The sequence below is a fragment of the Salvelinus sp. IW2-2015 genome, linkage group LG22 (assembly GCF_002910315.2).
Source record: "Salvelinus sp. IW2-2015 linkage group LG22, ASM291031v2, whole genome shotgun sequence".
NCBI lineage: Eukaryota > Metazoa > Chordata > Actinopteri > Salmoniformes > Salmonidae > Salvelinus > Salvelinus sp. IW2-2015.
Window position 1 is genome coordinate 29,123,263 of NC_036862.1, and position 14,671 is coordinate 29,137,933.

Genomic DNA, 14,671 nt, shown 5'->3' on the forward strand with positions numbered 1-14,671 from the left:
ATCACTCGGGATACGTGTATGTTGTCAGAGTCGGTACAGCCACCCGGTTTCTTCACACATGGCGCCGACAGAAACAAACATCTCTCTGGTAAGAAGAAGGGCGGGGTTGTATGCCTTACGATTAACAACTCATGGTGTAATCACAACAACATACAGGAACTCAAGTCATTTTGTTCACCTGACCTAGAATTCCTTACAATCAAATGCCGACCGCATTATCTTCCAAGAGAATTCTCTTCGATTATAATCACAGCCGTGTTTATCCCCCCCAAGCAGATCCCTCATCAGCCCTGAAAGAACTTCACTGGACTCTATGTAAACTGGAAACCATACATCCTGAGGATGCATTTATTGTGGCTGGGGATTTTAACAAAGCTAACCTATGATCAATACTTCCTAAAGTCTATCAGCATATCAAATGCGCAACACGAGCAGGTAGTATTCTAGATCATTGCTACTCGAACTTCTGCGATGCATACAAAGCCCTTCCCTGCCCTCCCTTCAGCAAGTCTGACCACGACTCCATTTGTTGCTCCCAGCCTATAGAAAGAAACTAAAACAGGAAACGCCTGTGCTCAGGTCTATACAATGCTGGACTGACCAATCGGATTCCATGCTTTAAGATTGCTTCGATCACGTGGACTGGGATATGTTCCGTATAGCCTCAGACAACAACATTGATGTATACTCTGACTCTGTGAGCGGATTTATTAGCAAGTGCATCGGAGATGTCGTACCCTCTGTGACTATTAAAACGTTCCCTAACCAGAAACCGTAGATTGATGGCAGCATTCACGCAAAACTGAAAGTGCGAACCAACGCTTTTAATCATGGCAAGGCAACCCGGAAACATGACGGAATACAAACAGTGCAGCTATTCCCTCCTCAAGGCAATCAAACAAGCAAAGTGTCAGTATAGAGACAAAGTAGAGTCGCAGTTCAACGGCTCTAACACGAGACGTACAGTTGAAGTCAGAATTTACATACACTTAGGTTGGAGTCATTAAAACTTGTTTTTCAACCACTCCACAAATTTCTCGTTAACAAACTATAGTTTTGGCAAGTCGGTTAGGACATCTACTTTGTGCATGACACAAGTAATCTTTCCAACAATTGTTTAGAGATATATTATTTCACTTATAATTGTTGCGTTCATCGTAATTTGGAAGAGAGGAGGACCAAGGCGCAGCGTGATACGAATACATTCTTCTATTTATTTAACACGAAACGAAGAACACTTAAACAAACTAATCAAAACAACAAAACGAATGTGAAGCTATATATATAAAGTGCAGACACAAGCAACCAATACATAGACAATAACCCACGAAATACCCAACGGAATATGGCTGCCTAAATATGGTTCCCAATCAGAGACAACGATAAACAGCTGCCTCTAATTGAGAACCAATCTAGGCAACCATAGACATACAAACACCTAGACWAGTKAACACCCCATAAACATACAAAACCCCTAGACAAGAAAAAACACATACATCCCCCATGTCACACCCTGACCTAACCAAAATAATAAAGAAAACAAAGATAACTAAGGTCAGGGCGTGACAATAATTCACTGTATCACAATTCCAGTGGGTCAAAAGATTACATACACTAAGTTGACTGTGCCTTTAAACCGGTTGGAAAATTCCAGAAAATGATGTAATGGCTTTAGAAGCTTCTGATAGGCTAATTGACATAATTTGAGTCAATTGGAGGTGTACCTGTGGATGTATTTCAAGGCCTACCTTCAAACACAGTGCCTCTTTGCTTGACATAATGGGAAAATCAAAAGAAATCTGCCAAGACCTCAGACAAAAACATTGTAGACCTCCACATGTCTGTTTCATCCTTTGGAGCATTTTCCAAACACCTGAAGGTACCACGTTCATCTGTACAAACAATAGTACGCAAGTAAACCATGGGACACCATGGGACCACACGCTCAGGAATGAGATGTGTTCTGTCTACTAGAGATGATTGTACTTTGGTGCGAAAAGTGCAAATCAATCCCAGAACAACAGCAAAGGACCTTGTGAAGATGCTGGAGGAAACAGGTACAAAAGTATCTATATCCACAGTAAAACGAGTCCTATATCGAGATAACCTGTCAGGCCGCTCAGCAAGGAAGAAGCCAGTGCTCCAAAACCGCCATAAAAAACCCAGACTACAGTTTGCAACTGCACATGGGGACAAAGATCATACTTTTTGGAGAAATGTCCTCTGGTCTGATGAAACAAAAATAGAACTGTTTGGCCATAATGACCATCGTTATGTTTGGAGGAAAAAGGGGGCGGCTAGCAAGCCGAAGAACACCATCCCAACCGTGAAGCACGGGGGTGGCAGCATCATGTTGTGCTGGTGCTTTGCTGCAGGAGGGACTCGTGCACTTCACAAAATAGATTGGCTCATGGGGAAGGAAAATGATGTGGATATATTGAAGCAACATCTCAAGACATCAATCAGGAAGTTAAAGCTTGGTCTCAAATGGCTCTTCCAAATGGACAATGACCCCAAGCATACTTCCAAAGTTGTGGCAAAATGGCTTAAGGACAACAAAGTCAAGGTATTGGAGTGGCCATCACGAAGCCCCGACCTCAATCCTATAGAAAATTTGTGGGCAGAACTGAAAACGCTTCTGTCATTATGAAGTGCTTTGAGAGACTAGTCAAGGATCATATCAAGTGCTAGTCAAGGATCATATGAAGTGCTTTGAGAGACTAGTCAAGGATCATATCACCTCCACACTACCTGATACCCTAGACCCACTCCAATTTGCTTACCGCCCCAATAGGTCCACTGACGACACAATCACCATCACTCTGCACACTGCCCTATCCCATCTGGACAAGATGAATACCTATGTAAAATACTGTTCATTGACTATAGCTCAGCATTTAACACCATAGTACCCTCCAAACTCGCCATTAAACTCGAGACCCTGGGTCTCGACCCCGCCCTGTGCAACTGGGTCCTGGACTTTCTGACGGGCCGCCCCCAAGTGGTAAAGGTAGGAAACAACATCTCCACCCCGCTGATCCTCAACACTGGGGCCCCACAAGGGTGCGTTCTCAGCCCTCTCCTGTACTCCCTGTTCACCCATGACTCCGTGGCCATGCACGCTTCCAACTCAATCATCAAGCATGCAGACGACACTACAGTGGTAGGTTTGATTACCATCAACAACGAGACAGCCTACAGGGAGGAGGTGAGGGCCCTCGGAATGTGGTGTCAGGAAAACAACCTCTCACTCAATGTCAACAAAACAAAGGAGATGACTCTGGACTTCAGGAAACAGCAGAGGGAGCACCCCCCCATCCACATCGACAGGACAGTAGTGGAGAAGGTGGAAAGTTTTAAGTTCCTTGGTGTACACATCACGGACAAACTGAAATTGTCCTCCCACACAGACAGTGTGGTGAAGAGGCTGAAAAAATGTGTTTTGTCACCGAAAACCCTCACTAACTTTTACAGGTGCACAATCGAGGGCATCCTGTCGGGCTGTATCACCGCCTGGTACGGCAACTGCTCCACCCTTGATGAAAACATGCTCCAGAGCTCTCAGGACCTCAGACTGGGGGCGAAGGTTCACCTTCCAACAGGACAACGACTCTAAGCATACAGCGAAGACAATGCAGGAGTGGCTTCAGGACAAGTCTCAGAATGTCGTTGTGTGGCCCAGCCAGAGCCCGGACTTGAACCAGATCGTACATCTCTGGAGAGACATGAAAATATCTGTGCAGCGACGCTCCCCATCCAACCTGACAGAGCTTAAGAGGATCTGCAGAGAATAATGAGAGAAACCCCCCCAAATACAGGTGTGCCAAGCTAGTAGCGTCATACCCAAGAAGACTCGAGGCTGTAATCGCTGGCAAAGGTGCTTCAACAAAGTACTGAGAAAGGGTCTGAATACTTATGTAAATGTGATGTTTCAGTTTTGTATTTTTTTTATAAATTAGCAATATTTTCAAAAACTGTTTTTGCTTTGTCATTATGGGGTAATGTGTGTAGATTGATGAGGTTTATTCTTTTTTTAATCAGTTTTAGAATAAGGCTGTAACATAACAAAATGTGGAAAAAGTCAAGGGGTCTCAGTGAGCTAATCCATTTCGGAAACTTGATCCGAAAATGTGGTCGGTGGCTCCATATGTGTGACATAATTGCGGAGGCTCTGGAGGCATGCAGAGGCCAAATCGAGCTCCATACTGCATCACCATACTCCTCTTAAATGTTGTAACAATGCGGAGGGCTATGTATAGCTCTAATCGATCAGTTGAAAGAACAGACCACTTTCGGGTTGACAAATATTTTTTTTTAGTCTGGGACAGCCCTACTGCAGACAAATGCAAGCAGCAAGTGCAATGCCCGATGGAGCATAATCTAAGACACCACAACATCCTCTTACAGCTTTAGGCCTGGCAGGTTGAGTACAATTTATTATTCTTTTGCTTTTCAGCTGTTTATTAAAAGGCCAGTGGAGACTAGTGGTGGTGAGGCTATCAGGCCAGAGAAGTAGTGGAGAGTGGTGCAAAATAATCCCTACTTCCCTCCCGCTCTCCGTCCCTCGCTCCATCCCTCCCTGATGTCGGCGTGTAACTGGTGGTGGCAGCTCTGAGTGAATGAATAATGTAGCACAAAGGGTTCCGGCCACGCTGGCGTCACTCTGGGAACAATTGCTGTGGTTAATATTCATTGCATGGAGATTTGCAGGGTAAAGGGAGAGCCCCTATGAATCACTTTACACTCTGCTTCCGCACAGCAAAATTCCTCTAGCTCTGTAATCTGAATGTAAAGGTGGCAGATGCCGTGCCACTGGTGGCAAGACTGCCCTGGTTTTACTGTTGCCCAGTCTGGGAGAGGATGGATGCAGACTGAGGGGAGAGTTTCTCTCTCTGTGAAATAGGGCAGGTGTGTTTGTATGAAGAGGTGAATGCACCAATTTGTAAGTCGCTCTGGATAAGAGCGTCTGCTAAATGACTTAAATGTAATGTAAATGTAAGAGTGCTACGCTATGCTCTACTCGCTCCTGTACCCTTTCCACACATTGCCTCAAGCTGGTTAAGATCCCTGAATCTGCTGAAAACCCTACTGCATTCAAACAGCAAAACAACATGTTTTGAGCCGACATCAAAAATGTTGTGTATTTCACCCAGTGGAACAAGGTTGAAGACATATATCAGTGCAGTCAGAATGAAAGTAGATGGTCTTTACAAGCAGCCACATGCTGGCCTTACTTTTCCTTAGCTCTAGAACCCTGCCGATCTCTTTTAAAACTTTCTGGCAGAGTTTTGGCTACAGTCTCCTCTAACCCGGCCTGTCATTCATACCCAGTGTGTCGGGCTGTGAAGTATGCATGGCGGTGATATAAATGTTAACCCATGAGTTATGGCTGACCGTTCTGGGCAAGCATGGCCAAATGTATATTTTGTACCATCAGCATTCTACACCATGTACTGTATGTCCCACGTGGTTGGGAGAGAGAGAGAGAGAGAGAGAGAGAGAGAGAGAGAGAGAGAGAGAGAGAGAGAGAGAGAGAGAGAGAGAGAGAGAGAGAGAGGAGAGAGAGAGAGAGAGAGAGAGGAGAGAGAGAGAGAGAGAGAGAGAGAGAGAGAGAGAGAGAGAGAGAGAGAGAGAGAGAGAGAGAGAGAGAGAGAGAGAGAGAGAGAGAGAGAGAGAGAGAGAGAGAGAGAGAGAGAGAGAGAGAGAGAGAGAGAGAGAGAGAGAGAGAGAAGAGAGAGAGAGAGAGAGAGAGAGAGAGAGAGAGAGAAGAGAGAGAGAGAGAGAGAGAGAGAGAGAGAGAGAGAGAGACGAGAGAGAGAGAGAGAGAGAGAGAGAGAGAAGAGAGAGAGAGAGAGAGAGAGAGAGAGAGAGAGAGAGAGAGGAGAGAAGAGAAGAGAGAGAGAGAAGAGAGGGAGAGAGAGAGAGAGAGAGAGAGAGAGAGAGAGAGAGAGAGAGAGAGAGAGAGAGAGGAGATGAGAGAGAGAGAGAGAGAGAGAGAGAGAGAGAGAGAGAGAGAGAGAGAGAGAGAGAGAGAGAGAGACTGGGTGTTGGGCTGCCTCATGCCAGGAAACAACATGGATATGCCACCAAATCCATGTACAATTTCACTGCAGTTTGGACTAAAATGCATCGGTTTGAATGCTATGTCCAAGTATGGGTTAAGAACACTGATATGGCAGTGATAAGTAAAAATTATATTTTACCATAATCATTAAAATTATTACATAAGTATTTACTGGGTGGTTCGAGCACTGAATGCTGATTGGCTGCCAGACGTAAATTTGTTCAATCATAGCCATGGTATAAAATACATAACCAACTCTGGGCTCTTTGCATTCGCTGGATAATAATGCAACTCTGTGACAGGTCACACCTTCTTCGTCTTCAATATTTTCCAGAGAAGATTATCCCATACTTAATAACCAATCCAATTTTTTTCTAGTGCCCTCTTTTTTCCCTTTCAAAAGTGGCCTGTAGTGGCTTGTTCAACATGACATCTACAAAAACATGTTTGTCCAGAATGCCTGATGTCATGGTGGGTGTCAGCATACTTGGACTGGACGAGTTTAAATTTCAAGGAAACTTGGTTTATCCAACTTGACACATGCGTATGGACTTGGGACAGTGTCCCAGACTGGGGTAATTGCAGCCACATCGAGCTGTCTTTTCCAATGAGAACACTGGGAGCCTCTGTTAATAACGTTAGAATACTACCCTGTGGCACAATCCTAGCTCTAATTGAATGATTTTTACATTTAGCTATTGCGGCCAGCAAGCTTATTACTGCTTGCCTTCTGCCCAGACCATCCCGACCATCCTAGTGCTGCCAATGTAAAATAAATGGGTGAGGGGTTATAGTCCATCTCGTTAACTGAGGCATGGGCATCTTATTAGCATAATAGGCTAAACATGCTGCCCGTTGTCCTGATTAGATCTGGAATGTAGGACAGAACATCAGACAATGGTTTTCTGTTTCCAGAGTGGGGGAGGTGCTGGATGTGTAAGTAGGGGTGACTGGGGCACAAGGTAACATGAGCACAATGCATAACTAAATAACTCAAATGAGAAACCACTTAGAAAACTGTTATTCAATGTGCTAGTGCTTGATTAGCTAGGAAGTTTTGCTTAAATCATTTCTAGTTTAATTTACAAATTATTATTTTTTCAGGCCGAATTCTAAATATTCTTGCTGCCTTTTTTTWAATTATTGATCTGTGGAACATATTGATCTGTGGAACATTCCCCATGTATTTAATCATATATCATTTTTATCAGCAATAAGTGGTCTTTTGACTTGTATAGTTGATTACAATAATTATGGTATTTTCTTGCAAGACTCATATTAGACTCGGACTTGAAATAGGGGGAACATTGTAACATTTGTTCAAACTAAACCCTGACCTAAAACTCTATGATATTTTATATGGTATTTAGACACATTCACATAATGATATAAAATCAGTTCTTTACATGAAGTTTGCCAGTACCATAAAAAAATGAAAAAAGTAATATTCATACTTTTCAATGGTAAAAGTATCTTATGTAAGTATACACATTTTGGCTACTACATTTTAGGTCAGTATGACATGCCTAAAAGATCAAATGAAAATAGAATATTTTGCCCATATAGTGTATTTTAATCCAAATATCAGTTTTAAATCAGAGCAGTTTTCAATTATTACCCCTCATTTTTACCATTGAAGACCGTGTTACAATTAACCCCGCGGCCTGTTATTCGAACCTCTTCTTGTCCCAGTTTGTAATCCCCACATGTTTTAAAATGACCACAATCATCCCTGTTCCTAAGAATTCCAAGGCTTCATGCAACAACGATTACTGCCCTGTAGCCCTCACTTCTGTAATAATGAAGTGCTTCGAGAGGCTGGTTATAGCACACATTAACTCCACCATCTCAGCCACCCTAGACCCACTCCAATTTGCTTACTGCTCCAACAGATCCATAGATGACGCAATCTCAATTGCTCTCAACACTGCCCTCATCCACCTAAATAATAGGAATACCTATGTGAGAATGCTGTTCGTTGTCCACAGCTCAGTGTTCAACACCATTATCCCCTCCAAGCTCGTACCCTCCCTCTGCAACTGGATCTTGGACTTCCTGACGGGCTGACCCCAGGGTGTGAGGGTAGGCAACATCACCTTCACCACGCTGACCCTTAACACAGGGGCCCCGCAGGGGTCTGTGCTTAGTCTCCTCCTGTACTCCCTGTTCACCCAAGACTGTGTGGCCACGCACGACTCCAACACCATTATCAAGTTCGCTGACGACATGACAGTCTGTTCACCGGTGACGATGAGTCAGCCTATAGGGAGGAGGTCAGTGACCTGGCAGTGTGGTTGCCAGAGCAGCAAACTCTCCCTCAACGTCATCAAGACAAAGGAGATGATCGTGGATGACATGAAACGGGGGGTGCGCACGGCCTCATCCACATCGACGGGGTGGCAGTGGAGCAGGTAGACAGCATCAAGTTCCTCAGTGCCAGATCTCTAAAGACTTAAAATGGTCCAAACACATACGTCCAGTCGTGAAGAAAGCGCGACAGTGCCTCTTCCCCCTCAGGAGGTTGAAAAAGTTTGGCATGGGCCCTCAAATCCTGAAAAGGTTATTCAGCTGTACCATTGAGAGCATATTGACTGGCTGCATCACTGCTTGGTATGGAAATACCACCGCCCTCGATCGCATGGCGCTACAGGGATTCGTGCGGAGTGCCCAGTATATCACTGGGGCCGAGCTCCCTTTTCCTTGCATCTTTTTGACCTTTAATTTTTCTCACTCACAGGGCGCTACACACTCACACACACTGTTACTCCAACACACACATAATTACGCACTGCATAATTTTCTCACTCATACATAATATACACATACATTTATACTGATTCCACACACTCGCACACCCACTCACATGCAAGCTGCTGCTACTCTGTTTATCTTATATCCTGTTGCCTATAGTCACCTTACCCTACACACATCTAGCATCCCTGTAAATATGGTATTAGAACTGACTTTTTAAGTATGTCCTGTATATAAACAGCAAAAAAAGAAGCATCCCTTTTTCAGGACCCTGTCTTTCAAAGATAATCCGTAAGAATCCAAATAACTTCACAGATCTGCATTGTAAAGGGTTTAAACACTGTTTCCAATGCTTGTTCAATGAACCATAAACAATTAATGAACATGCACCTGTGGAACAGTCGTTAAGACACTAACAGCTTACAGACGGTAGGCAATTAAGGTCAAAGTTATGAAAACTTAGGACACTAAAGAGGCCTTTCTACTGACTCTGAAAAACACCAAAAGAAGGATGCCCAGGGTCCCTGCTCATCTGTGTGAACGTGCCTTAGGCATGCTGCAAGGAGGCATGAGGAATGCAGATGTGGCCAGGGCAATAAATTGCAATATCCGTACTGTGAGACGGGCACAAACCCACCATCGCTGGACCAGACAGGACTGGCAAAAAGTGCTCTTCACTGACGAGTCAGGGTTTTGTCTCCCCAGGGGTGATGGTTGGATTGGCGTTTATCGTCGAATGGAATGAGCGTTACACCGAGGCCTGTACTCTGGAGCAGGATCGATTTGGAGGTGTAGGTTCCATCATGGTCTGGGGCGGTGTGTCACAGCATCATCGGACTGAGCTTGTTGTCATTGCAGGCAATCTCAATGCTGTGCTTTACAGGGAAGACATACTCCTCCCACATGTACCCTTTCTGCAGGCTCATCCTGACATGACCCTCCAGCATGACAATGCCACCAGCCATACTGCTCGTTCTGTGCGTGATTTCCTGCAAGACGGGAATGTCAGTGTTCTGCCATGGCCAGCGAGGAGCACAGATCTCAATCCCATTAAGCACGTCTGGGACCTGTTGCATCGGAGGTTGAGGGCTAGGGCCATTCCCCKCAGAAATGTCCGGGAACTTGCAGGTGTCTTGGTGGAAGAGTGGGGTAACATCTCACAGCAATAACAGGCAAATCTGGTGCAGTCCATGAGGAGGAGATGCACTGCAGTACTTAATGCAGCTGGTGGCCACACCAGATACTGACTTTTACTTTGACCCCCCTTTGTTCAGGAACACATTATTTAATTTCTGTTAGTCACATGTCTGTGGAGTGTACAAAACATTAGGAACACCTTCTTAATATTGAGATTCACRCCCTTTGGCCCTCAGTACAGCTTCAATTTGTGTACAAAATGTTAGAAACACCTGCTCTTTCCATGACATAGACTGATCAGGTGAATCCAGTTGAAAGCTAGGATCCCTTCTTGATGTTACTTGTTAAATCCATTACAATCCGAAGGGGAGGTAAGAAAGTATGCTTACTTACTTACTTTATTGTGTATTTCAAAACTTGTGGGGGGGGGGTGGGCATTTTACTTCTGCCACTTTCAGTTGAATTGTAAACGACTGGTATGGCCTAGAAATGTTGTTGCAGTGTGTAATGGTAGCTAAGATATGTATGTTGTTTAGATAAAAATCTACCTCAAATAATATTTAAAAAATAAGCAAAAGTGTTTGTGCCCTGGTCTCCACTGCACATCCACTGTGTTAGTACAAAAGCGACTGTTAGTACAGTGTTAATACACTGACACCTGTGTCTGATAAGGGAGCAAACACAGAAACTGCATCATAGCCCAAGGAGTCTCAAGGGTAGAGTACCTGTCGAAAATGAGAAAATACAGCCCACTCTCCAGAAATAGCCTATGAGTTTGGCTTAAGTCTGTTTTTCTAAGCCAGTGCCCTTTTTGTTTCTCTGGACACACTTGTTATTTCTTGTTAGAGGTGGTGAAGGGTTCCCCTGAGTCGCCAGGGAAACAGTGCTGCTTGACGGTCCAGGGTTCAGAAAACAAGCAGTGCGTTCTTTCTCTTAGTGTGTTTGTGTACTGTCTGTACACTCACTATTTGAGCAGGAAGGAGCATGATTATGGGGATTATCATTGATTCCTCATGTCAGTCAGTCAGTCACTTGGTTAGGCCATCAGATTCCCTGCTCTTTCACACTGCCTGCATGGCTCTGTAGTCTACTGCATACAATATGCATGGCTTAAATCTCCAACACTTCCACAATGCTGCTACAGCTACACATGTACAGCGACTCAGGACAAAGATGGCAATCTTCCCTCATGTTAGGATCTTTATCAGAATTTAAAAAATGTAATCTTCATGATTATAATGTCTCTGTTTGTGCTCCTGCTGCAAGTACCTATTTGCATTTCTACTGAAGGGTGTAATCAGGCATGGAGAGTGAGAGACATAAATATTATTTACCTTATTCGTAGACTTCAGTGACGGACTGCTATTCCTACCACATGCTACGGAAGGACTCCCATTCATTATCAAAGTCCTGCTTTTGTCCCTGCTTGTTGTGCCTCTTTCTGCTTCTCTGTGTGCCTTGTCATAGACAGAGGCAGCATTCAAAGCATCCCTTTATTTTATCCCGCTGTGGCAGCTGACACCGGTATTCAAGCCTTGGATGATGGATGGAGAAAAGAGGGAAACTAAAAGACAGAAGAAGAATTTCTCTGGCTTAATTTTCTTTCCTTCTCTCCTCCGTGCAGGCTCACACACAAACACATGCGAACGAGGGGGATGTCAGAGAGAGACGGCGATGTGTTTTGCTCCGTGGTAGTCCTTCTCCTCCTCTCTATATCTGTCCCTCCCTCCCTCCCTCTCTCTGTCTATCTCTGTCTCTGTCTCTGTTACCGCGACTCGGTGGTTGTCACAGAGACAGGCTGTGCTGTGCTGTCATAACGGGGGAGATGGCTCTTCGCGTGGAGAGACATCTGTGAATGTCTTTATGTGGGACAAAAGTAGCCTCTTAGGCAAGGCAGAGACCCCCTTCCCCTTATAGAAATGGTCTCGCTAATGGCATGTACCATTAAGGCTCAGAGCAGGGTGGGCTGCAGCAGAGAGAGAGAGGGATCAGGGAATAGAGAGAGGCAGGCAGATACATTATATTTTAACTTTATTTAACTAGGCAAGTCAGTAAAGAACAAATTCTTATTTTACAATGACGGCTTACCCCGGTCAAACCCTTGCGACACTGGGCCAATTGTGCGCCACCCTATGAGTCTCCTGATCACAGCCGGTTGTGATACAGCCTGGGATTGAACCAGGGTCTGTAGTAATGCCTCTAGCACTGAGATGCAGTGCATTAGACCGCTGCGCCACTCGGTAGCCATCAAAGAAAGGAAACATGGTGAGCTGAGCGTAGTCCTCATATATTTCCACCTCAGTCCTTTCTGGAACCGTTCTCCTTTTCCTCTCATTTCTTTTTTACCTTTTTACCTTTTACATGCCAGGATCCTTGTTATGCACACTGTTTCTCTGTGAGGGATGCAGCCAGTTAACCATACTGTATGTAATTCCCCCTACCACTACTGAAGGCTGTTTTATCACACAGCCCCCAACCCCCTTTTCACCATGGTACATGTGTGACCTCACTTTCAGAATTCCCCATCCCTAATATATCCGTGGAACATTTTTGGAAATGCTCAGAATTATTGTGTGGCAGAATATATGTATTATTTCTGAAAGAACTGTAAGCTTGTTGCAAATAAAGCATACATACACGCATGACTGACTGCACAATCAAACGTGTGCACAAACACACAAACACACACACACACATGGGCGCCAGCACACACCTACCAAGTTCTACCACAGTGACAACATAATTTCCAGTCACAGCGTAATTTCCCATCACGAACTCCTGTCACGAACTCAGAAGTTTCAGAATATATATACAGTTGAAGTCGGAAGTTTACATACACCTTAGCCAAATACATTTAAACTCAGTTTTTCACATTTCCTGACATGTAATCCTAGTAAAAAATTGGTTAGGATCACCACTTTATTTTAAGAATGTGAAATGTCACAATACAGAATAATAGTTGTAGAGAGAATTATTTATTCCAGCTTTTATTTCTTTCATCACATTCCCAGTGGGTCAGAAGTTTACATACACTCAATTAGTATTTGGTAGCATTGCCTTTAAATTGTTTAACTTGGGGTCAAACATTTCGGGTACCCTCCCACAATAAGTTGGGTGAATGTTGGCCCATTCCTCCTGACAGAGCTAGTGTAACTGAGCCAGATTTGTAGGCCTCCTTGCTCGACCACACTTTTTCAGTTCTGCCCACAAATTTTCTATAGAAGGAGGTCAGGGCTTTGTGATGGCCACTCCAATACCTTGACTTTGTTATCCTTAAGCCATTTTGCCACAACTTTGGAAGTATGCTCGGGGTCATTGTCCATTTGGAAGACCCATTTGAGACCAAGCTTTAACTTCCTGACTGATGTCTTGAGATGTTGCTTCAATATATCCACATCATTTACCCCTTCATGATGCCATCTATTTTGTGAAGTACACCAGTCCCTCCTGCAGCAAAGCACCCCCACAACATGATGCTGCCACCCCCGTGCTTCACGGTTGGGATGGTGTTCTTCGGCTTGCTAGCCGCCCCCTTTTTCCTCCAAACATAACGATGGTCATTATGGACAAACAATTCTATTTTTGTTTCATCAGACCAGAGGATATTTCTCTAAAAAGTACGATCTTTGTCCCCATGTGCAGTTGCAAACCGTAGTCTGGCTTTTTTATATGGCGGTTTATGTATGTAAACTTCCGACCTCAACTGTATATATATGGCATGGCTAACAAATGTTTCTAGCGCTGTAGAAGCTGTGTTTATTACGCTCTTGTCCGGGACAATATTGACAATCCGGAGTTCCAATCCACAATTGTTTTCTTGCGGAGGATTACAGGAATGAGGTTGCTATCCTAAATACACTTTATGGAACAGCGGGAACTGTGAAGAGACACTATCCTCCAAATTTCAATTCAGCGCGAACTTATGGGGAAAACGCAAATTGGAACTTTCTCGTTCTCAACTCCTGTGGTTGGACGCCGCTCGGCCCTGATGGATGTATCCCCTTCTTGTCATCTGTCCCTATCCGAGTGTCCTGTGCTACCTGGAACTTGCCATCCAAGGAAGTCATCTCCATCTGCATCTCCTCCTCCATTTTGCAGTGAAGTAGGCGTAGAACAGCAAGAGGATTGTTCCAATCAGTGCTGGTATCACGTCACAAGTCGTGGAAATCGATGGCAGCGGCATGCTGCTAAGCGGACTGGAATATCTGCGAGAGGTTCGGAGCAGATTGACATAAGGAACAGCTTTGCCGCACTGGTGCCTGATCTACCTGCGCCTTCATCACTGGGGCTGCCTGTGTCTGCGACGGCTGTGCTTACTCCAACTACGCTGATTCCAGATGCGGCTCCGTCATCAAGTTCGGCTCCTTTCCCTCTTTGGATCTGACAGTGTACTACCTGCTGTGGGAGATCTGGACCTTTCGCCGGGAGCAGCGGGCGTATGCTATCCTGCTTCTCGTGGCCCGTGAAAGGTTCAATGAATTGTGTGAGAGGTAAGAATGGGCAGAATTCTCCATCCCCTTCTCCGGCCATTGTATTGGGCAGTTCAATGGTGAGAAATGTCTCAGTCCCTGGAGTAATAACGTTGTGCTATCCAGGAGCATGAGTGCAGGACATCAAACAGCTGCTCGGAACATTTTAAACCTGCATCAGGAAATTGAAGATGGATTTTAAAGAAATTATTGGGTTTCTGCTTGACATCAACAACACCCCATAATATCT

General features: G+C 44.6%; 1 pseudogene; it reads right to left on the reverse strand.

The window, feature by feature from the left end:
* The window catches only part of LOC111982710 (galactosylgalactosylxylosylprotein 3-beta-glucuronosyltransferase 1-like), a 119,675-nt pseudogene extending 107,843 nt beyond the window's left edge, over positions 1 to 11,832 (reverse strand).
* Positions 11,833 to 14,671: the final 2,839 nt, after the last annotated feature.